Here is a 24,275-nt window from a genome sequence, read left to right on the forward strand (position 1 = left end):
TGATCAGGCTCTGATCCACCAGGCGGCCTGGTCACAGACCGGGCCGCGGGGGCGTTGACCCCCGGAACTCTCTCCAGGTAAACTCCAGGTAACTCCCTCGTATTTTTGTACAATTTCCTTCTTCAGTTATATCATTTTTATTATTATTATTATTATTATTATTATTATTATTATTATTATTATTATTATTACTACTACTACTACTATTGTTATTATTAGCTGTAGCAGAAATGTTTAATTCTTTGCAGTGTTAAAGAGTAAACACATGATGTCACCGTCTAATACCTGTTCGAATAGCCATTCCAATATGCAGTCATGAATGGGTTTACATTATTTATACTGTAGTTTAATAACAAATAATAAACAAAACACTCACCACACTGAGTGGTGGGAGGGCTGGCTGCCAGTTGCTGGGGTCGGAGGGAGGGTAGTAGGGACTCGCAGGTGGCGGGAAACTTAAATATGATTTGGCGGCTGGGAATTTGGTGGCTGGGAATTTGGCGGTTGGGAATTCGCGAATGTGTGAAGCCCGTGAAAGTTGAAAACGTGAATGTTGAGGGAGACCTGTATATATATGTATATATATATACATATAGAAATATATATACGTATATATATATGTATATATATATATACATATAGAAATATATATACATATATATATATGTATATATATATACATATAGAAATATATATACATATATATATATACATACATATATATATATATATATATATATATATATATATATATATATATATATATGTATATATATATATGTATATATATGTATATATATATATATGTATATATATATATATATATATACATATATATACATATATACATATATATACATATATATATATATATACATATATATATATATATATATATATATATATATATATATGCCGGGAGCAATGGGCTAGTAACCCCTTCTCCTGTATACATTTACTAAAAAAGAGAAGAAGAAAAACTTTATAAAACTGGGTTGCTTAAATGTGCGTGGATGTAGTGCGGATGACAAGAAACAGATGATTGCTGATGTTATGAATGAAAAGAAGTTGGATGTCCTGGCCCTAAGCGAAACAAAGCTGAAGGGGGTAGGAGAGTTTCAGTGGGGGGAAATAAATGGGATTAAATCTGGAGTATCTGAGAGAGTTAGAGCAAAGGAAGGGGTAGCAGTAATGTTAAATGATCAGTTATGGAAGGAGAAAAGAGAATATGAATGTGTAAATTCAAGAATTATGTGGATTAAAGTAAAGGTTGGATGCGAGAAGTGGGTCATAATAAGCGTGTATGCACCTGGAGAAGAGAGAAATGCAGAGGAGAGAGAGAGATTTTGGGAGATGTTAAGTGAATGTATAGGAGCCTTTGAACCAAATGAGAGAGTAATTGTGGTAGGGGACCTGAATGCTAAAGTAGGAGAAACCTTTAGAGAGGGTGTGGTAGGTAAGTTTGGGGTGCCAGGTGTAAATGATAATGGGAGCCCTTTGATTGAACTTTGTATAGAAAGGGGTTTAGTTATAGGTAATACATATTTTAAGAAAAAGAGGATAAATAAGTATACACGATATGATGTAGGGCGAAATGACAGTAGTTTGTTGGATTATGTATTGGTAGATAAAAGACTGTTGAGTAGACTTCAGGATGTACATGTTTATAGAGGGGCCACAGATATATCAGATCACTTTCTAGTTGTAGCTACACTGAGAGTAAAAGGTAGATGGGATACAAGGAGAATAGAAGCATCAGGGAAGAGAGAGGTGAAGGTTTATAAACTAAAAGAGGAGGCAGTTAGGGTAAGATATAAACAGCTATTGGAGGATAGATGGGCTAATGAGAGCATAGGCAATGGGGTCGAAGAGGTATGGGCTAGGTTTAAAAATGTAGTGTTAGAGTGTTCAGCAGAAGTTTGTGGTTACAGGAAAGTGGGTGCAGGAGGGAAGAGGAGCGATTGGTGGAATGATGATGTAAAGAGAGTAGTAAGGGAGAAAAAGTTAGCATATGAGAAGTTTTTACAAAGTAGAAGTGATGCAAGGAGGGAAGAGTATATGGAGAAAAAGAGAGAAGTTAAGAGAGTGGTGAAGCAATGTAAAAAGAGAGCAAATGAGAGAGTGGGTGAGATGTTATCAACAAATTTTGTTGAAAATAAGAAAAAGTTTTGGAGTGAGATTAACAAGTTAAGAAAGCCTAGAGAACAAATAGATTTGTCAGTTAAAAATAGGAGAGGAGAGTTATTAAATGGAGAGTTAGAGGTATTGGGAAGATGGAGGGAATATTTTGAGGAATTGTTAAATGTTGATGAAGATAGGGAAGCTGTGATTTCGTGTATAGGGCAAGGAGGAATAACATCTTGTAGGAGTGAGGAAGAGCCAGTTGTGAGTGTGGGGGAAGTTCGTGAGGCAGTAGGTAAAATGAAAGGGGGTAAGGCAGCCGGGATTGATGGGATAAAGATAGAAATGTTAAAAGCAGGTGGGGATATAGTTTTGGAGTGGTTGGTGCAATTATTTAATAAATGTATGGAAGAGGGTAAGGTACCTAGGGATTGGCAGAGAGCATGCATAGTTCCTTTGTATAAAGGCAAAGGGGATAAAAGAGAGTGCAAAAATTATAGGGGGATAAGTCTGTTGAGTGTACCTGGTAAGGTGTATGGTAGAGTTATAATTGAAAGAATTAAGAGTAAGACGGAGAATAGGATAGCAGATGAACAAGGAGGCTTTAGGAAAGGTAGGGGGTGTGTGGACCAGGTGTTTACAGTGAAACATATAAGTGAACAGTATTTAGATAAGGCTAAAGAGGTCTTTGTGGCATTTATGGATTTGGAAAAGGCGTATGACAGGGTGGATAGGGGGGCAATGTGGCAGATGTTGCAAGTGTATGGTGTAGGAGGTAGGTTACTGAAAGCAGTGAAGAGTTTTTACGAGGATAGTGAGGCTCAAGTTAGAGTATGTAGGAAAGAGGGAAATTTTTTCCCAGTAAAGGTAGGCCTTAGACAAGGATGTGTGATGTCACCGTGGTTGTTTAATATATTTATAGATGGGGTTGTAAGAGAAGTAAATGCGAGGGTCTTGGCAAGAGGCGTGGAGTTAAAAGATAAAGAATCACACACAAAATGGGAGTTGTCACAGCTGCTCTTTGCTGATGACACTGTGCTCTTGGGAGATTCTGAAGAGAAGTTGCAGAGATTGGTGGATGAATTTGGTAGGGTGTGCAAAAGAAGAAAATTAAAGGTGAATACAGGAAAGAGTAAGGTTATGAGGATAACAAAAAGATTAGGTGATGAAAGATTGAATATCAGATTGGAGGGAGGCAGTATGGAGGAGGTGAACGTATTCAGATATTTGGGAGTGGACGTGTCAGCGGATGGGTCTATGAAAGATGAGGTGAATCATAGAATTGATGAGGGAAAAAGAGTGAGTGGTGCACTTAAGAGTCTGTGGAGACAAAGAACTTTGTCCTTGGAGGCAAAGAGGGGAATGTATGAGAGTATAGTTTTACCAACGCTCTTATATGGGTGTGAAGCGTGGGTGATGAATGTTGCAGCGAGGAGAAGGCTGGAGGCAGTGGAGATGTCATGTCTGAGGGCAATGTGTGGTGTGAATATAATGCAGAGAATTCGTAGTTTGGAAGTTAGGAGGAGGTGCGGGATTACCAAAACTGTTGTCCAGAGGGCTGAGGAAGGGTTGTTGAGGTGGTTCGGACATGTAGAGAGAATGGAGCGAAACAGAATGACTTCAAGAGTGTATCAGTCTGTAGTGGAAGGAAGGCGGGGTAGGGGTCGGCCTAGGAAGGGTTGGAGGGAGGGGGTAAAGGAGGTTTTGTGTGCGAGGGGCTTGGACTTCCAGCAGGCATGCGTGAGCGTGTTTGATAGGAGTGAATGGAGACAAATGGTTTTTAATACTTGACGTGCTGTTGGAGTGTGAGCAAAGTAACATTTATGAAGGGATTCAGGGAAACCGGCAGGCCGGACTTGAGTCCTGGAGATGGGAAGTACAGTGCCTGCACTCTGAAGGAGGGGTGTTAATGTTGCAGTTTAAAAACTGTAGTGTAAAGCACCCTTCTGGCAAGACAGTGATGGAGTGAATGATGGTGAAAGTTTTTCTTTTTCGGGCCACCCTGCCTTGGTGGGAGTCGGCCGGTGTGATAATAAAAAAAAATAATAATAAATAATATATATATATATATATATACATATATATACATATATATATATATATACATATATATACATATATATATATATATACATATATATACATATATATATATATATACATATATATACATATATATATATATACATATATATATATATATATACATATATATACATATATATACATATATATATATACATATATATACATATATATATATATATATATATACATATATATATATATACATATATATATATATATATATACATATATATATATATACATATATATATATATATACATATATATACATATACATATATATATACATATATATATATATATATATACATATACATATATATATATATATATATATATATATATATATATATATACACACACACACATATATATACATATATATATATACATATATATATATATATATATATATATATATATATATATATATATATATATATATATATATATACATATATATATTATTTTTTTTTTTTTTTTATTATCACACCGGCCGATTTCCACCAAGGCAGGGTGGCCCGAAAAAGAAAAACTTTCACCATCATTCACTCCATCACTGTCTTGCCAGAAGGGTGCTTTACACTACAGTTTTTAAACTGTATGCACTGTATGTACATGTATGTTAGGTAAGACACATATGCAACAGTTAGGTATCTTTATTTCGAAACGTTTCGCCTACACAGTAGGCTTCTTCAGTCGAGTACAGAAAAGTTGATAAAAGCAGAAGATACTTGAAGACGATGTAATCAGTCCATCACCCTTAAAGTTTTGAGGTGGTCAGTCCCTCAGTCTGGAGAAGAGCATTGTTCCGTTGTCTGAAACAATATGAAGTTGAAGTGACAGAATGGGGCCTTATATAGTGCCAGGAGGTGAGACGTAGGTTGCTTTGGGAGGGCAGGTCCCTCTCAAACCCAGCCGTTCTCACTAGTAGAGGTTGTCGAAGTGGTCTGTACCAAGATACCCTTGTGTTGCAGTGTCTGACAGAATGAACATTAAAATGGTATAAAATACCGACAGATTGTTAGGTAAGACACACATGTGTCTTACCTAACAATCTGTCGGTATTTTATACCATTTTAATGTTCATGTACATGTATGCACCTGGAGAAGAGAGGAATGTAGAGGAGAGAGAGAGATTTTGGGAGATGTTAAGTGAATGTATAGGAGCCTTTGAACCAAGTGAGAGAGTCATTGTGGTAGGGGATCTGAATGCTAAAGTAGGAGAAACTTTTAGAGAGGGTGTGGTAGGTAAGTTTGGGGTGCCAGGTGTAAATGATAATGGGAGCCCTTTGATTGAACTTTGTATAGAAAGGGGTTTAGTTATAGGTAATACATATTTTAAGAAAAAGAGGATAAATAAGTATACAAGATATGATGTAGGGAAAAATGACAGTAGTTTGTTGGATTATGTATTGGTAGATAAAAGACTTGAGTAGACTTCAGGATGTACATGTTTATAGAGGGGCCACAGATATATCAGATCGCTTTCTAGTTGTAGCTACACTGAGAGTAAAAGGTAGATGGGATACAAGGAGAATAGAAGCATCAGGGAAGAGAGAGGTGAAGGTTTATAAACTAAAAGAGGAGGCAGTTAGGGTAAGATATAAACAGCTATTGGAGGATAGATGGGCTAATGAGAGCATAGGAAATGGGGTCGAAGAGGTATGGGGTAGGTTTAAAAATGTAGTGTTAGAGTGTTCAGCAGAAGTTTGTGGTTACAGGAAAGTGGGTGTGGGAGGGAAGAGGAGCAATTGGTGGAATGATGATGTAAAGAGAGTAGTAAGGGAGAAAAAGTTAGCATATGAGAAATTTTTACAAAGAAGTGATGCAAGGAGGGAAGAGTATATGGAGAAAAAGAGAGAGGTTAAGAGAGTGGTGAAGCAATGTAAAAAGAGAGCAAATGAGAGGGTGGGTGAGATGTTATCAACAAATTTTGTTGAAAATAAGAAAAAGTTTTGGAGTGAGATTAACAAGTTAAGGAAGCCTAGAGAACAAATGGATTTGTCAGTTAAAAATAGGAGACAAGAGTTATTAAATGGAGAGTTAGAGGTATTGGGAAGATGGAGGGAATATTTTCAGGAATTGTTAAATGTTTATGAAGATAGGGAAGCTGTGATTTCGTGTATAAGGTAAGGAGGAATAACATCTTGTAGGAGTGAGGAAGAGCCAGTTGTGAGTGTGGGGGAAGTTCGTGAGGCAGTAGGTAAAATGAAAGGGAGTAAGGCAGCCGGGATTGATGGGATAAAGATAGAAATGTTAAAAGCAAGTGGGGATATAGTTTTGGAGTGGTTGGTGCAATTATTTAATAAATGTATGGAAGAGGGTAAGGTACCTAGGGATTGGCAGAGAGCATGCATAGTTCCTTTGTATAAAGGCAAAGGGGACAAAAGAGAGTGCAAAAATTATAGGGGGATAAGTCTGTTGAGTATACCTGGTAAAGTGTATGGTAGAGTTATTATTGAAAGAATTAAGAGTAAGACGGAGAATATGATAGCAGATGAACAAGGAGGCTTTAGGAAAGGTAGGGGGTGTGTGGACCAGGTGTTTACAGTGAAACATGTAAGTGAACAGTATTTAGATAAGGCTGAAGAGGTCTTTGTGGCATTTATGGATTTGGAAAAGGCATATGACAGGGTGGATAGGGGGACAATGTGGCAGATGTTGCAGGTGTATGGTGTAGGAGGTAGGTTACTGAAAGCAGTGAAGAGTTTTTATGAGGATAGTGAGGCTCAAGTTAGAGTATGTAGGAAAGAGGGAAATTATTTCCCAGTAAAAGTAGGCCTTAGACAAGGATGTGTGATGTCACCGTGGTTGTTTAATATATTTATAGATGGGGTTGTAAGAGAAGTAAATGCGAGGGTCTTGGCAAGAGGTGTGGAGTTAAAAGATAAAGAATCACACATAAAGTGGGAGTTGTCACAGTTGCTCTTTGCTGATGACACTGTGCTCTTGGGAGATTCTGAAGAGAAGTTGCAGACAGGCGCGGATCTAGGAACAAAGTTTGGGGGGGGCCCGACGGCAGAATTTTCGGTTGTTTAAAGAGCATTAGCATTACCGTTTCTCCACTAACGGGATTCTTATTTGTTAATTACTGGCGGACTGACCTAAATGAATGGGCATAACCATCTGCTCTAGGTGCCAGTGTTTCTCTTCGGATCCAAATGAGAGGGCCAATTTTTCTGAGAAAAAAAAAAACACTGACCTTACAGTGTGAGGAATTTTGTATCTTATTAAAACAATATTGAAAGTAAGAATTTAATAGCTAGAGACTTTTACATTAGACCTTAACTTAAATGTAGAATATATATATATATATATATATATATATATATATATATATATTATATATATATATATATTAATATATATATTTATATATATATATATATATACAGGAGGGCCCCGCTTTACGGCGTTTCGCTTTACGGCGTTCCGCTATTACGGACATTTCAAATTATGACCAAAACTCGCTATACGGCTCCCCCCACCTGTCTTTCTAATACGGTCACAGCGGCCCACCGAGTTTGTTTACATTCTCCCTGAGCACATCTCCTTATTATGTCTGGAAACTTTCCAAAATTTCAAGTGTTTTAAAGTTATTTTATATTTTATATGTATTGTACTTGATAATTAAACTTGTGTACACCTGTACCTAAATAAACTTACACACTGTGCTGGCATGTAGGTGCACATTAAAATCACTAAGAGTCTCTCTACTCTTGATGCAATAATAATAATAATAATAATAATAATAATAATAATAATAATAATAATCTCTTGGGCGCATCAGTGTCGCATATTACGTTAATATAGACATTTCCCTTAATCTATCTATGATATTTTTTTCAAAATTATATAAGAAACACATTATGTAACACACAAACATGATACATGCACCCACAGTATAAAAATTTATACAAATATATACAAGATGTTTACCAAACGGTTTGTAGAAGTGTCGGAAGAATTACGTTTTCTCTAGCCCGTCACCTGTTACTAGGGATAACTGTAGAAAAATATTCCTTTCGTATGCCTTCACTTTATAGCTATAATTCTGTACTAACTTGTACACAGTGTAAGAGTATTTGTTTCGTGATTTAATTATAATAATAAAAATATTATAAGGTAAAAGTTTCACAAACTCTTACAAATGTACATGAATGAACTAAAACTGGACACGTATTAATACCGTCTATTTCGCCTGACCGAGTGATCGTCCACAACCTGTTCAGTTTGTTTACGCTGTCTGAGCTCGGTGTATCATTAAATGTTGTATATTACGTTAATATACACATTTTCATTAATCCATCCGTGATATTTTTTTTCAAAATTATATAATAAACACGATACATAACATAAATACATAACAACATATGTGTAGAGAACCTAGGATAACCCAAAAAAGTCAGAGTGACTTACTTCCATTGCCTTCATTCAGAGCATCATTTCTTCTCAAAATGATGTTACATGAGAATGGGAGTGTTCTTCTTTATTTATTCTACCGTATCAATGTAGAGACAACCTGTACACTGTTTACAAAACTTACCTTCGCCTGGTTTGTTTACATAACTCTGCGCCTGTCCTCTCTCATGCACTCATTCTTTCTCTCTGGTATGGTAGCCTGACTGACTACCATACATACCACACTTGATATTTTACAATAAATACTACTCATCTCACCCTATATTTTAAGGTAAGTAATGAGTGAACTGTATATACATTTTATCGCTCTGGGATGCTTAAATATCATAGAATAGTATGTGTGGGTGGGGTGGCCTGGTATGGTAGCCTGGCTGACACCATACATACCACACTTGATTTCTTACAATAAATACTACTTGTCTCACCCTATATTTTAAGGTAAGTAATGAGTGAACTGTATATACATTTTATCGCTCTGGGATGCTTAAATATCATAGAATAGTATGTGTGGGTGGGGTGGCCTGGTATGGTAGCCTGGCTGACACCATACATACCACACTTGATTTCTTACAATAAATACTACTTGTCTCACCCTAGATTAAGACTATAAATATTTTAAGGTAAGTTATGAGTGCACTGTGTGTGTATTGTACTTTTTTATTGTTTTTTGATGCCTGGTTCTATTGCTAACATAATATATGTTAGTGTAAACTTGTTATCTAGTGTTTGTATGCATTTGTAAGTGGAAAAAAAGGGTGTTCCACTTTACGGCGGTAGCCTGGAACCTAACCCGCCGTATAAGTGGGGCCCTCCTGTACATGTATATATATATATATATACATACCTGCTTAAGACAGTAAGCATTATACTTTATAATATTACCTATAATAGTAGCCTTAAAAGTAACATGCAAAGGTTATTACACTGAAAGGATTAATCACACTGCAGCCTAAGCAAAGAGAAGACGGCGGTTCCTTTCCGCAAACTTGTTGATCACACGATCAATAGGAACATGTACATCGTTATGGACGGCGAGTAGTGCGAGGCCGTTGAGGCGATCCTGACCTATGGTGCTCCTCAAGTATGTCTTCAGGCGTTTCAGTGCTGAGAACGATCGTTCGGCTTCTGCATTTGAGACTGGCAGGGTCAGTAGGACGGTAAGGAGCTTCGCGATGTTCGGAAACATACGGGCCTCGGCGTATTCCTTTGCTTTCTTGACAGATTCGAAGGCCGGAGTGGAACATGTCCACCGCTGTGTTTCCGTCTGCACGAGCAAAAGTGACTCAACGTCACTTTCGTAGAGTTTAGTGGCTTTAAGAACAGCATCCACGTTTGCTTTTGAGCCCCTGAGCAGCTCCTTCAATCGGAGAGCAACGGGCACAGTGTCATCATCAAATCTGCTCTTCAACTCAGCGATCACATCGAGCGCCGATAGTACTCCTCAGCAGATGCCGCTGGGACATTCGCGCGTTGTGTCTGTCGTGCACAGACTCTGGGAATAGGGACGTCATCGTGAGCTGAGCCCACTTCAACTAGAAGATCTTTGGCTTTCACGAACACAGCGTGGAAGTACTCCTCAGCATCCGCTCTAAATTTGGAGAATAGAGTCCCGATTTCACGAATCAGTGCGTACGCACATACCAGGTCACCCTGGACCCTTTACCTGGTGCAGTAAGGTCACTGAATGGTTCATGAACCCTTACCCTCTCGTCCTGGTTCGTGCCCGGCTCGCAGTGAGTCAGTATGTGTGTTGGAGCCTTGAAATACCGGGGGACGGTGACTCACCGTCACGGGGTCACGCCGCATCAGCCGTCTGATGTTACCACATGCTCTCAACATGCAACACTGCTTGATGCTCGCTGAGGCTGAGCCTCGCTCTCTCAGAGCCTGCCTGCCTCTCTGGGTGTTATGCGAAATTTCTTTCAAGTTAGGACATTTCCACGATTTTTTTTGCCACATCTCATTATTCTCAGCATCAATACAGCTCCAAAATGTTTATTATAAGTATCCAACCTTAAAAAGCATTTTTGTATTGTTATGGAGCTAGAGGTATTAGTGGTCTGTAAACTTGCAAAGTTGCAAAACAAATTTAAATGCATCCCAAAGCAGTGGCGTAACTATGGGGAGCCTGGGGGGTCTGCCCCCCCTCACTAGAGCTGTGGCCCCCCCCACTTGAAAAGGAGTATCTGCATAGTTTTGTGTCTAGAAAAGTAAAAATATATATATATATATATATATATATATATATATATATATATATATATATATATATATATATATATATATAGGTAGTAGGTTGGTAGACAGCAACCACCCAGGGAGGTACTACCGTCCTGCCAAGTGAGTGTAAAACGAAAGCCTGTAATTGTTTTACATGATGGTAGGATTGCTGGTGTCTTTTGTCTGTCTCATAAATATGCAAGATTACAGGTACGTCTTGCTACTTCTACTTACACTTACGTCACACTACACATACATGTACACGTTTATTTATACACACTCATCTGAGTTTTCTTTGATTTTATCTTAATAGTTCTTGGTCTTATTACTTTTCCTTTTATATCCATGGGGAAGTGGAATAAGAATCTTTCCTCCGTAAGCCATGCGTGTTGTAAAAGTCAACTAAAATGCCGGGAACAATGGGCTAGTAACCCCTTTTCCTGTAAAGATTACTAAAAAGAATAAGAAGAAGAAAATTGTCAAAGTGGGAAGTCTGAATGTGCGTGGATGTTGTGCAAATGATAAGAAAGAGATGATTGTGGATGTTATGAACGAGAAGAAACTGGATGTCCTGGCTTTAAGTGAAACAAAGCTGAAGGGGGTGGGAGAGTTTCAATGGAGAGGAATAAATGGGATTAGGTCAGGGGTTTCAAATAGAGTTAGAGCTAAAGAAGGAGTAGCAATAATGTTGAAGGATAAGCTATGGCAGGAAAAGAGGGACTACAAATGTATAAACTCAAGGATTATGTGGAGTAAAATAAAGATTGGATGTGAAAAGTGGGTTATAGTAAGCGTGTATGCACCTGGAGAAGAGAGAAGTGTAGAGGAGAGAGAAGAGATTCTGGGAAATGTTGAGTGAATGCGTGGGGAGTTTTGAATCAAGTGTGAGAGTAATGGTGGTTGGGGATTTCAATGCTAAAGTGGGTAAAAATGTTATGGAGGGAGTAGTAGGTAAATTTGGGGTGCCAGGGGTAAATGTAAATGGGGAGCCTTTAATTGAGCTATGTGTAGAAAGAAATTTGGTAATAAGTAATACATATTTTATGAAAAAGAGGATAAATAAATATACAAGGTATGATGTAGCACGTAATGAAAGTAGTTTGTTAGATTATGTATTGGTGGATAAAAGGTTGATGGGTAGGCTCCAGGATGTACATGTTTATAGAGGGGCAACTTATATATCGGATCATTATTTAGTTGTAGCTACAGTTAGAGTAAGAGGTAGATGGGAAAAGAGGAAGGTGGCAACAACAAGTAAGAGGGAGGTGAAAGTGTATAAACTAAGGGAGGAGGAAGTTCGGGCGAGATATAAGCGACTATTGGCAGAAAGGTGGGCTAGTGCAAAGATGAGTAGTGGGGGGGTTGAAGAGGGTTGGAATAGTTTTAAAAATGCAGTATTGGAATGTGGAGCAGAAGTTTGTGGTTATAGGAGGGTGGGGGCAGGAGGAAAGAGGAGTGATTGGTGGAATGATGAAGTAAAGGGTGTGATAAAAGAGAAAAAGGTAGCTTACGAGAGGTTTTTACAAAGCAGAAGTGTTATAAGAAGAGCAGAGTATATGGAGAGTAAAAGAAAGGTGAAGAGAGTGGTGAGAGAGTGCAAAAGGAGAGCAGATGAAAGAGTGGGAGAGGCACTGTCAAGAAATTTTAATGAAAATAAGAAAAAATTTTGGAGTGAGTTAAACAAGTTAAGAAAGCCTAGGGAAAGTATGGATTTGTCAGTTAAAAACAGAGTAGGGGAGTTAGTAGATGGGGAGAGGGAGGTATTAGGTAGATGGCGAGAATATTTTGAGGAACTTTTAAATGTTAAGGAAGAAAGGGAGGCGGTAATTTCATGCACTGGCCAGGGAGGTATACCATCTTTTAGGAGTGAAGAAGAGCAGAATGTAAGTGTGGTGGAGGTACGTGAGGCATTACGTAGAATGAAAGGGGGTAAAGCAGCTGGAACTGATGGGATCATGACAGAAATGTTAAAAGCAAGGGGGGATATAGTGTTGGAGTGGTTGGTACTTTTGTTTAATAAATGTATGAAAGAGGGGAAGGTACCTAGGGATTGGCGGAGAGCATGTATAGTCCCTTTATATAAAGGGAAAGGGGACAAAAGAGATTGTAAAAATTATAGAGGAATAAGTTTACTGAGTATACCAGGAAAAGTATACGGTAGGGTTATAATTGAAAGAATTAGAGGTAAGACAGAATGTAGAATTGCGGACGAGCAAGGAGGCTTCAGAATGGGTAGGGGATGTGTAGATCAAGTGTTTACATTGAAGCATATATGTGAACAGTATTTAGATAAAGGTAGGGAAGTTTTTATTGCATTTATGGATTTAGAAAAGGCATATGATAGAGTGGATAGAGGAGCAATGTGGCAGATGTTGCAAGTATATGGAATAGGTGGTAAGTTACTAAATGCTGTAAAAAGCTTTTATGAGGATAGTGAGGCTCAGGTTAGGGTGTGTAGAAGAGAGGGAGAATACTTCCCGGTAAAAGTAGGTCTTAGACAGGGATGTGTAATGTCACCATGGTTGTTTAATATATTTATAGATGGGGTTGTAAAAGAAGTAAATGCTAGGGTGTTCGGGAGAGGGGTGGGATTAAATTATGGGGAATCAAATTCAAAATGGGAATTGACACAGTTACTTTTTGCTGATGATACTGTGCTTATGGGAGATTCTAAAGAAAAATTGCAAAGGTTAGTGGATGAGTTTGAGAATGTGTGTAAAGGTAGAAAGTTGAAAGTGAACATAGAAAAGAGTAAGGTGATGAGGGTATCAAATGATTTAGATAAAGAAAAATTGGATATCAAATTGGGGAGGAGTAGTATGGAAGAAGTGAATGTTTTCAGATACTTGGGAGTTGACGTGTCGGCGGATGGATTTATGAAGGATGAGGTTAATCATAGAATTGATGAGGGAAAAAAGGTGAGTGGTGCGTTGAGGTATATGTGGAGTCAAAAAACGTTATCTATAGAGGCAAAGAAGGGAATGTATGAAAGTATAGTAGTACCAACACTCTTATATGGATGTGAAGCTTGGGTGGTAAATGCAGCAGCGAGGAGACGGTTGGAGGCAGTGGAGATGTCCTGTCTAAGGGCAATGTGTGGTGTAAATATTATGCAGAAAATTCGGAGTGTGGAAATTAGGAGAAGGTGTGGAGTTAATAAAAGCATTAGTCAGAGGGCAGAAGAGGGGTTGTTGAGGTGGTTTGGTCATTTAGAGAGAATGGATCAAAGTAGAATGACATGGAAAGCATATAAATCTATAGGGGAAGGAAAGAGGGGTAGGGGTCGTCCTCGAAAGGGTTGGAAAGAGGGGGTAAAGGAGGTTTTGTGGGTGAGGGGCTTGGACTTCGAGCAAGCGTGCATGAGCGCGTTAGATAGGAGTGAATGGAGACGAATGATACTTGGGACCTGACGATCTGTTGGAGTGTGAGCAGGGTAATATTTAGTGAAGGGATTCAGGGAAACCGGTTATTTTCATATAGTCGGACTTGAGTCCTGGAAATGGGAAGTACAATGCCTGCACTTTAAAGGAGGGGTTTGGGATATTGGCAGTTTGGAGGGATATGTTGTGTATCTCTATATGTATATGCTTCTAAACTGTTGTATTCTGAGCACCTCTGCAAAAGCAGTGATAATGTGTGAGTGTGGTGAAAGTGTTGAATGATGATGAAAGTATTTTCTTTTTGGGGATTTTCTTTCTTTTTTTTGGGTCACCCTGCCTCGGTGGGAGACGACCGACTTGTTGAAAAAAAAAAAAAAAATACATATGTATATATATATATATATATATATATATATATATATATATATATATATATATATATATAAGTATATATATATATATATATACATATGTGTATATATATATATATCGGCTTTAAAATCTCAAATAATTCGGAAGGGCATGCCCCCGCCATGTAAAGGATTGGCCCCTCCTTCCCCTCGCCCCAAAATGAAAACCCAGCTACGACACTGGGCCAAAGCCCAAAGAGGGCCAAAAGGGGGCGCCCGGGCCCCCTGGGCCCCCCTTATATCCGCGCCTGGTTGCAGAGATTGGTGGATGAATTTGGTAGGGTATGCAAAAGAAGAAAATTAAAAGTGAATACAGGAAAGAGCAAGGTTATGAGGATAACAAAAATATTAGGTGATGAAACATTGGATATCAGATTGGAGGGAGAGAGTATGGAGGAGGTGAATGTATTCAGATATTTGTGAGTGGACGTGTCAGCGGATGGGTCTATGAAAGATGAGGTGAATCATAGAATCGATGAGGGGAAAAGGGCGAGTGGTGCACTTAGGAGTCTGTGGAGACAAAGAACTTTGTCCTTGGAGGCAAAGAGGGGAATGTATGAGAGTATAGTTTTACCAACGCTCTTATATGGGTGTGAAGCATGAGTGATGAATGTTGCAGCGAGGAGAAGGCTGGAGGCAGTGGAGATGTCATGTCTGAGGGCAATGTGTGGTGTGAATATAATGCAGAGAATTCGTAGTTTGGAAGTTAGGAGGAGGTGCGGGATTACCAAAACTGTTGTCCAGAGGGCTGAGGAAGGGTTGTTGAGGTGGTTTGGACATGTAGAGAGAATGGAGCGAAACAGAGTGACTTCAAGAGTGTATCAGTCTGTAGTGGAAGGAAGGCGGGGTAGGGGTCGGCCTAGGAAAGGTTGGAGGGAGGGGGTAAAGGAGGTTTTGTGTGCGAGGGGCTTGGACTTCCATCAGGCATGCGTGAGCGTGTTTGATAGGAGTGAATGGAGACAAATGGTTTTTAATACTTGACGTGCTGTTGGAGTGTGAGCAAAGTAACATTTATGAAGGGGTTCAGGGAAACCGGCAGGCCGGACTTGAGTCCTGGAGATGGGAAGTACAGTGCCTGCACTCTGAAGGAGGGGTATTAATGTTGCAGTTTAAAAACTGTAGTGTAAAGCACCCTTCTGGCAAGACAGTGATGGAGTGAATGATGGTGAAAGTTTTTCTTTTTCGGGCCACCCTGCCTTGGTGGGAATCGGCCAGTGTGATGATAAAAAAAAAAAATAATAGTACAGTGGACCCCCGACATTCGATATTAATCCATTCCTGAGAGCTCATCGAATTTCGAAAATATTGGAAGTCAAATTAATGGAAATCAAATTAATCCGTGCAAGACACCCAAAAGTATGAAAAAAAACAATTTTACCACATGAAATAATAAGTTTAATGCAATAGAATAGTTACAATAACAATAGATTAATAACAATAGAATAATTGACACTTACCTTTAATGAAGATCTGGTGATGATGGATGGGATGGGAGGAGGGGAGAGTGTGCATGGTGTTAGTGTTTACAAGGGGAATCCCCTTCCATTAGGACTTGAGGTATCAAGTCTTTTTCCGGGGTTACTTCCCTTCTTCTTTTAATGCACACCAATAACAGTCTCTCAACATCTTCTAACACTAGCGATCTCTGTTTCGAAAACAAAGTTGCACCTTTTGCAACAACAGCTTCCTTGATTGCCGTTTTCCTGCTCACTATAGTAGAGATGGTTGATTGGGGTTTACTATACAACCTGGCCAGCTCCGACACACGCACTCCACTTTCCTACTTTGCAATTATCTCTTTCTTCATTTCAATAGTCATTAGCACCTTTTTTCTCGAAGGGTTGGCACTAGAAGCTTTCTTGGGGCCCATGGTTACTTATTTTGCAGAAACAAGCACCAAAAACAGTGATAATATGGATAATACGGAATGTACCGAATGTATCCTTAGATGCGCGCACACTGGCTGGCTTGTAAACACTGGCCACACGTGGACACGTCTTGTACGAATCGTATCGAGTAGCTGGTTTTTCATCGAATGCCAAGGCAAAATTTTTGCTTTAAAATGCATCGAATGTCGATGCCATTGAATGTTGGGGGCCCACTGTATAATAATATATAATACATATAATAATAATAATGTACTTCATAATAATAATAATTATAACAGAGGGCTTCAAAAGGCTGTCACTAGATGGCAGTGTTTACCATAACAATGCTGGAGCGGTTATAACCGCCTCCACTTGTCATATAATGACATATTTTATTCATTCTAGAGTATATATCAGGTTTCTATGTTATTTATATTGTTTATTATGTCATATTAGATGAATTGTAATAGGTAAATAAGTCATAGAGTCGTCGATAGCGAAATATTCAAGGAGTATTTTGTCCTTTCTCCAGATAAACTCTCGTCGACTGCCGATGCTGCCACATACATAATGACATATTTTATTCATTCTAGAGTACAGTGGACCCCCGCATAACGATCACCTCTGAATGCGACCAATTATGTAAGTGTATTTTATGTAAGTGCGTTTGTACGTGTATGTTTGGGGGTCTGAAATGGACTAATCTACTTCACAATATTCCTTATGGGAACAAATTCGGTCAGTGCTGGCACCTGAACATACTTCTGGAGTGAAAAAATATCGTTAACCGGGGGTCCACTGTATATATCAAATTTCTATGTTATTTATATTGTGTATTATGTCATATTAAATGAATTTTGATAGATAAATAAGCCGTAGAGTTGATATTAGGGAAATTATTGAAGTATTTTATGGTGCCTGGAATTCCACTGGAACAAATTAATTCCATTTCAGTTAATTTAGATGAGGAAAATTGACTCTGCAAACTAGCAAATTTAGATGCAAGCAAGGTCACGGAACAGATTAAACTCGTTAGTGGAGGTTCCACTGTACTGGCTCCTTCCGGGAGCTCTGTAATTCTTCGCCAAGATATTTTGTGACTGGGTTCCCAGCTGCAGTTTTTCTTGATCTCCCACTATCTGCATTATCTGTACTAGCATCAGTACCACCACCAGTTCTTTTGGTACTGTATTGTAATAAAGTTGGTAGAATTACCGACAATATGTAAAGTAAAAGGACACAAGTGCAACTAATGTGACATTTATTGTGGCAACGTTTTGCTCTCCAGGAGCTTTATCAAGCCATGATGAGCTTGATAAAGCTCCTGGAGAGCAAAACGTTGCCACAATAAATGTCACATTAGTTGCACTTGTGTAATGGTACTGTATCAACACCCTTCCTTGAAGCATCATCCTTTTTTTTTCCCCCCCATCTCTGGCAGTATTGCTAATTTGTATTTCTGGACCTTTTATGTCTTGGTCATTTCCTGCTACTATAATACTAACACCACTGTCTCCATTTGGTGCACTGTCTTGCATTTCTATATCTTTACAGGCATTGTCTTCCAAGGCAGCACCAGGGGTGGCAGCTCTACCTGACCCACTCCCTTTACTTTCACAACTGTCATACAAAACTCATTTTTTCCAAAAAGGACATTTTCTTTTTTTTTTTTTTTGTCTTCTAATATAAATGAAATTTGCTCCCATTGCCTCATGCTGCTTTGACAGACCCAAAAAAACATTTTCCTGTTTTAACATCATTTGTGGTAAATTTGTGGATATTCGCACATGGACAGTGACTCCATTTTTGCAGAAATTACTTATGAAACCTTAATTTTTTCTTTTTAGGTCACCCTGCCTCAGTGGAATATGGCCGGTGTGATAAAAAAAAAAAATTCACAGACTACACTTTTTTTTTCCATAATCCACAGATTGTACACTTTTCTGTATTTCCACAAATTGTACTCGTTGGTATCACTATGATTTTATACCTTGGTAGATTAACAGTTACAGGAAGTTTACTAAAAATGAGCTGACTTGCATGGTATATACTGACGCCTGCTGGCAACCGTTTACAGCTTGGGGTTTCCTGCTACGCTAGGTCTAAAGGATGCTATGGTAGCCTTTACCTATACACTATCCTTTTGTTATACTATACCACTGTTTTACACTGTTTATGGAGAGACTTTCCTTCCTCTCACATTAGATAATACCTATTTATTTTCACACATCACCAGTTAGTCCTATAAAATTTCCATCATGGGAGTATGGCACCCCTTCCTGTTTTCACTGTACACTTTCAACTTTTTTTCCTATTCAGAGAGTACTGTTATTTATTAGATTAGTTCCAGGTACTGGAGAGATTTACCAGGCTGTTACTGCTGGCCACACATAGGCCAACGTACGAACCACAGCTGATCGGGTACTGACTTGGGTATCTGTCCAGCTCCCTTATGAAGGCACCTAAGGGTCTATTGGTAATTCCTCTTATGCCTGGTGGGAGACTTGAACAGTCTTGGCCCCGCCCCCTTATTGTGTTTTAGTGTAATGGCACCCCTTACTTTTCATTTGGATGCAAGCAGCTTACAGTTAAGTTGCAAAGTTTGGGCAAAGGAACACATTTGACTGCAAACAGAAAGCAGACAACTCAGCTTGCAGGAAGGAAGCCAATTTTTGAAAGTTAAGACACATGTGCAACATCTGGATATCTTTATTGTAGTAGACGTTTCGCCATCCAGTGGCTTTATCAATACAGATTCTAGGACATAATAGGAAGACAGTAGAACTATATACAAAAGATGAGGTAATCAGTCCCTCGGCCTTGGAGTTAGTGTTCACTAACTCCAAGGCCGAGGGACTGATTACCTCATCTTTTGTATATAGTTCTACTGTCTTCCTATTATGTCCTAGAATCTGTATTGATAAAGCCACTGGATGGCGAAACGTCTACTACAATAAAGATATCCAGATGTTGCACATGTGTCTTAACTTTCATATTGTCGGTATTTTATACCTTTCTTGCACAAGCCAATTTTTGTTTTGCAGGTTCCACTCAGAATTGTTGATATGGACGTAAATTACAATTTTTTTTAATTAAATAATTACTTTTTCTTGGAGGTTCTTTCGATGTTTGCGTCCTAGTGAAGTATATAGTTGTGCTGGGTCAGTGATATTTGATGTCAGTGCAGTTACTTGTGGGAATTGACGTCCTAGTGAAGCATTAGTTGTGCTGGGTCAGTGATATTTGATGTCAGTGCAGTTACTTGTGGGAATTGACGTCTTATTGAAGTAATTTGTTGTACCGGGTCAGTGATGTTTGATGTCAGCACAGTTGTGGAAATTGACGTCCTAGTGAAGCATTTAGTTGTGCTGGGTCAGTGATATTTGATGTCAGTGCAGTTACTTGTGGGAATTGACGTCTTATTGAAGTAATTAGTTGTATCGGGTCAGTGATGTTTGATGTCAGCACAGTTGTGGAAATTGTCCTAGTGAAGTGTTCGCAATAAAGCTAATAGAATCCTTGGCTTCATATCAAGAAGCATAAATAATAGGAGTCCTCAGGTTGTTCTTCAACTCTATACATCCTTGGTTAGGCCTCATTTAGATTATGCTGCACAGTTTTGGTCACCTTATTACAGAATGGATATAAATTCTCTGGAAAATGTACTAAGGAGGATGACAAAGTTGATCCCATGTATCAGAAACCTTCCCTATGAGGATAGACTAAGGGCCCTGAATCTGCACTCTCTAGAAAGACGTAGAATTAGGGGGGATATGATTGAGGTGTATAAATGGAAGACAGGAATAAATAAAGGGGATGTAAATAGTGTGCTGAAAATATCTAGCCTAGACAGGACTCGCAGCAATGGTTTTAAGTTGGAAAAATTCAGATTCAGGAAGGATATAGGAAAGTACTGGTTTGGTAATAGAGTTGTGGATGAGTGGAACAAACTCCCAAGTACCGTTATAGAGGCCAGAACGTTGTGTAGCTTTAAAAATAGGTTGGATAAATACATGAGTGGATGTGGGTGGGTGTGAGTTAGACCTGATAGCTTGTGCTACCAGGTCGGTTGCCGTGTTCCTCCCTTAAGTCAATGTGACCTGACCTGACTAGGTTGGGTGCATTGGCTTAAGCCGGTAGGAGACTTGGACCTGCCTCGCATGGGCCAGTAGGCCTTCTGCAGTGTTCCTTCGTTCTTATGTTCTTATGTTCTTATTTAGTTGTGCTGGGTCAGTGATATTTAATGTCAGTGCAGTTACTTGTGGGAATTGACGTCTTATTGAAGTAATTAGTTGTACCGGGCCAGTGATGTTTGATGTCAGCACAGTTGTGGAAATTGACGTCCTAGTGAAGTAACTAGTTGTGCTGGGTCAGTGATGTTTGATGTCACTTGTGGGAATTGTCGCCCAAGTGAAAGTCCGTTGGCATGACTAGTCAGTTTGTCAGTCATTGTCTACGTTGAAGAAGGTGGGGCTTTCCAAAGGAAGAGCAGGCAGAGTGAAGGCACTCGGGGGGGGGGGGCGAAAAAAAGACCAGAAATGAATTTTGTGTTGTGTTTGATAAACGCACAACAATAAAGACATAATATGTTTCAAACCATACCCCCGGCCGGGATTGAACCCGCGGTCATAATCTCAAAACTCCAGCCCGTCGCGTTAGCATGTTAGTATGTTTCACAAACACCAGACGCTTCCTTGTGATAACTGAGAGTCTTGGGTGGTCAGTACACAGTTATAACTTTTGAATTGCTATATTGTCATATATAGCTTTTGTATTAAGATTTCATTTATATTTAGTGTCATTAATTGTTTAAAGCGGGTTGAAGGTTTTTGTTTTTGGAATAAACTGTTATTTTTTTTTTTTTATTATCACACCGGCCGATTCCCACCAAGGCAGGGTGGCCCGAAAAAGAAAAACTTTCACCATCATTCACTCCATCACTGTCTTGCCAGAAGGGTGCTTTACACTACAGTTTTTAAACTGCAACATTAACACCCCTCCTTCAGAGTGCAGGCACTGTACTTCCCATCTCCAGAACTCAAGTCCGGCCTGCCGGTTTCCCTGAATCCCTTCATAAATGTTACTTTGCTCACACTCCAACAGCACGTCAAGTATTAAAAACCATTTGTCTCCATTCACTCCTATCAAACACGCTCACGCATGCCTGCTGGAAGTCCAAGCCCCTCGCACACAAAACCTCCTTTACCCCCTCCCTCCAACCCTTCCTAGGCCGACCCCTACCCCGCCTTCCTTCCACTACAGACTGATACACTCTTGAAGTCATTCTGTTTCGCTCCATTCTCTCTACATGTCCGAACCACCTCAACAACCCTTCCTCAGCCCTCTGGACAACAGTTTTGGTAATCCCGCACCTCCTCCTAACTTCCAAACTACGAATTCTCTGCATTATATTCACACCACACATTGCCCTCAGACATGACATCTCCACTGCCTCCAGCCTTCTCCTCGCTGCAACATTCATCACCCACGCTTCACACCCATATAAGAGCGTTGGTAAAACTATACTCTCATACATTCCCCTCTTTGCCTCCAAGGACAAAGTTCTTTGTCTCCACAGACTCCTAAGTGCACCACTCACTCTTTTTCCCTCATCAATTCTATGATTCACCTCATCTTTCATAGACCCATCCGCTGACACGTCCACTCCCAAATATCTGAATAAACTGTTATGTGCCTAAAAAGCGCTGTAAGATCCTTTCTGGTTTAGCGCTTAATATTATTATTATTATTGCTGCTGCTGCTGCTGCTGCTGCTGCTGCTGCTGCTGCTGCTGCTGCTGCTGCTGCTGCTGCTGCTGCTGCTGCTGGTGCTGCTGCTGCTGCTGCTGCTGCTGCTGCTGCTGCTGCTGCTGCTGCTGCTGCTGCTGCTGCTGCTGCTGCTGCTGCTGCTGCTGCTGCTGCTGCTGCTGCTGCTGCTGCTGCTGCTGCTGCTGCTGCTGCTGCTGCTGCTGCTGCTGCTGCTGCTGCTGCTGCTGCTGCTGCTGCTGCTGCTGCTGCTGCTGCTGCTGCTGCTGCTGCTGCTGCTGCTGCTGCTGCTGCTGCTGCTGCTGCTGCTGCTGCTGCTGCTGCTGCTGCTGCTGCTGCTGCTGCTGCTGCTGCTGCTGCTGCTGCTGCTGCTGCTGCTGCTGCTGCTGCTGCTGCTGCTGCTGCTGCTGCTGCTGCTGCTGCTGCTGCTGCTGCTGCCTGTATGGCCCTTTCCTGTTTAGCTCCTAGTTTGAGTTTTATTAACAATGTATCTTTTTTATTTTTTATAAGGTCATGTGTAGATAAGGCAGTTTGTAAAGATTTTATTTCTTTGTAAAGGTTACAATGTGTAGTTACAGTTTTGGTTTAATAGGTACAAAGAAAGTCACTATCATGCCGGGCATATACTGATTTATGCCTACGTCATAAATCAGTATATAGGTTGTAGGGCGAGTGTAGATAAGGGAAGCATCCACCTTGGTAAGTCTTCAAGAGGAAACTGGACAAGCATCTTCACTAGGTGTCAGATCAACCAGGCTTTGATAGATGTGTAGGTCAGCGGGCCAGCAACTGCCTGGCTGACCAGGCAAACATCAGACGAGTCTGACTCCTGAAGTAGAAAAACTCTAAACTCTACTTAAGGTTTATCAAAAGATAGAAAAGTAGTAGGAAGAGCGTGAGGGAGCAGTGACTAACACGTGGACACTGGGAAGCCCACCGCGGTTGCCTATTGAACAGTCACTCAGTCAGCTTAGTGTTGCCGTTGGTGATTGGTGGATTACAGCGCTTGCTTGCTGTTCCAGTACATCGCATACACAACTGTTAATTGTCCTTAACTTGGCTTTGCTGACGAGTTCGATTTGACAAACTTTTGCTGGAGAGTCGGCGTGACCTAATACTTTTCTACCTGTTTCAATTGTTCTGTACTCGAGTAATACGCAAGTTCATCAGAACTACTACCAAACCTTGGTATATATTGTAAGTTCACGCTCTCTTTATTTCCAAACATTTAGAGAGGATGGAATGAAATAGAATTACTTCGAGAGTGTATAAATCTGTAGTGGAAGGAAGGCAGGGTAGGGCTCGGCCTATGAAAGGTTGGAGGGAGGGGGTAAAGGAGGTTTTGTGTGCGAGGGGCTTGGACTTCCAGCGAGCGTGCGTGAGCGTGTTAGGAGTGAATGGAGATAAATGGTTTTTAGGTCTTGACGTGCTGTTGGAGTGTAAGCAAGGTAACATTTATGAAAGGATTCAGGGAAACCGGCAGGCCGGACTTGATTCCTGGAGATGGGAAGTACAGTGCCGGCACTCTGAAGGAGGGGTGTTAATGTTGCAGTTTTATAACTGTAGTGTAAGCATGCCTTTGGCAAGACAGTGATGGAGTGAGTAATGAAAGTTTTTCTTTTTCGGGCCACCCTACCTTGGTGGGAAACGGCCTATGTGTTAAATAATAAGCTATTATCTCCTTTATAGTATAATAATAAGATATTAAAAGGACCCCAATGGAAATAAGTCACTGACTTTTTTGGGTTATCCTAGGTTTTCTACATACGTACTGCTGTGCATGTTAATCTGTGTAACTGTATTTGTGTATACCGGAATAAACTTGCTACTCACGTTCTGAATCCTGCACTGCGGTGTGTAATAAGTAGGTTAGTCATATGAGCGTAACTGATCATGATAACTACAGGTTGTTCTAGCCACGTTAGCACAACCAACTATTATCATGCAAATAATCTGGTATTCTAGCCACGTGTGTATTAGTCATGCCGCCAACCGACT

The 24,275-nt window shown here is 39.9% G+C and overlaps 2 protein-coding genes across 7 annotated transcripts in view; one reads left to right on the forward strand and one right to left on the reverse strand.

Annotated features, from left to right (window-relative positions):
* The window catches only part of Men-b (Malic enzyme b), a 165,433-nt gene that overhangs the window by 63,845 nt on the left and 77,313 nt on the right, over positions 1 to 24,275 (forward strand). Inside the window, exon 1 of one of the 5 annotated variants that reach the window (XM_070099789.1) lies at positions 23,252 to 23,474. The exons of the other annotated variants lie outside the window; for them this stretch is intronic. The gene's annotated coding sequence lies outside the window, so the exon portion shown is untranslated. Of the gene's footprint in view, positions 1 to 23,251; positions 23,475 to 24,275 lie in introns of those variants that run through there. 5 annotated transcript variants of the gene reach the window in all.
* LOC128706456 (uncharacterized) overlaps positions 1 to 24,275 on the reverse strand; it is a 52,766-nt gene that overhangs the window by 22,485 nt on the left and 6,006 nt on the right. The window lies entirely within an intron of this gene.

This window comes from Cherax quadricarinatus, chromosome 69, assembly GCF_038502225.1.
Source record: "Cherax quadricarinatus isolate ZL_2023a chromosome 69, ASM3850222v1, whole genome shotgun sequence".
Lineage (NCBI taxonomy): Eukaryota > Metazoa > Arthropoda > Malacostraca > Decapoda > Parastacidae > Cherax > Cherax quadricarinatus.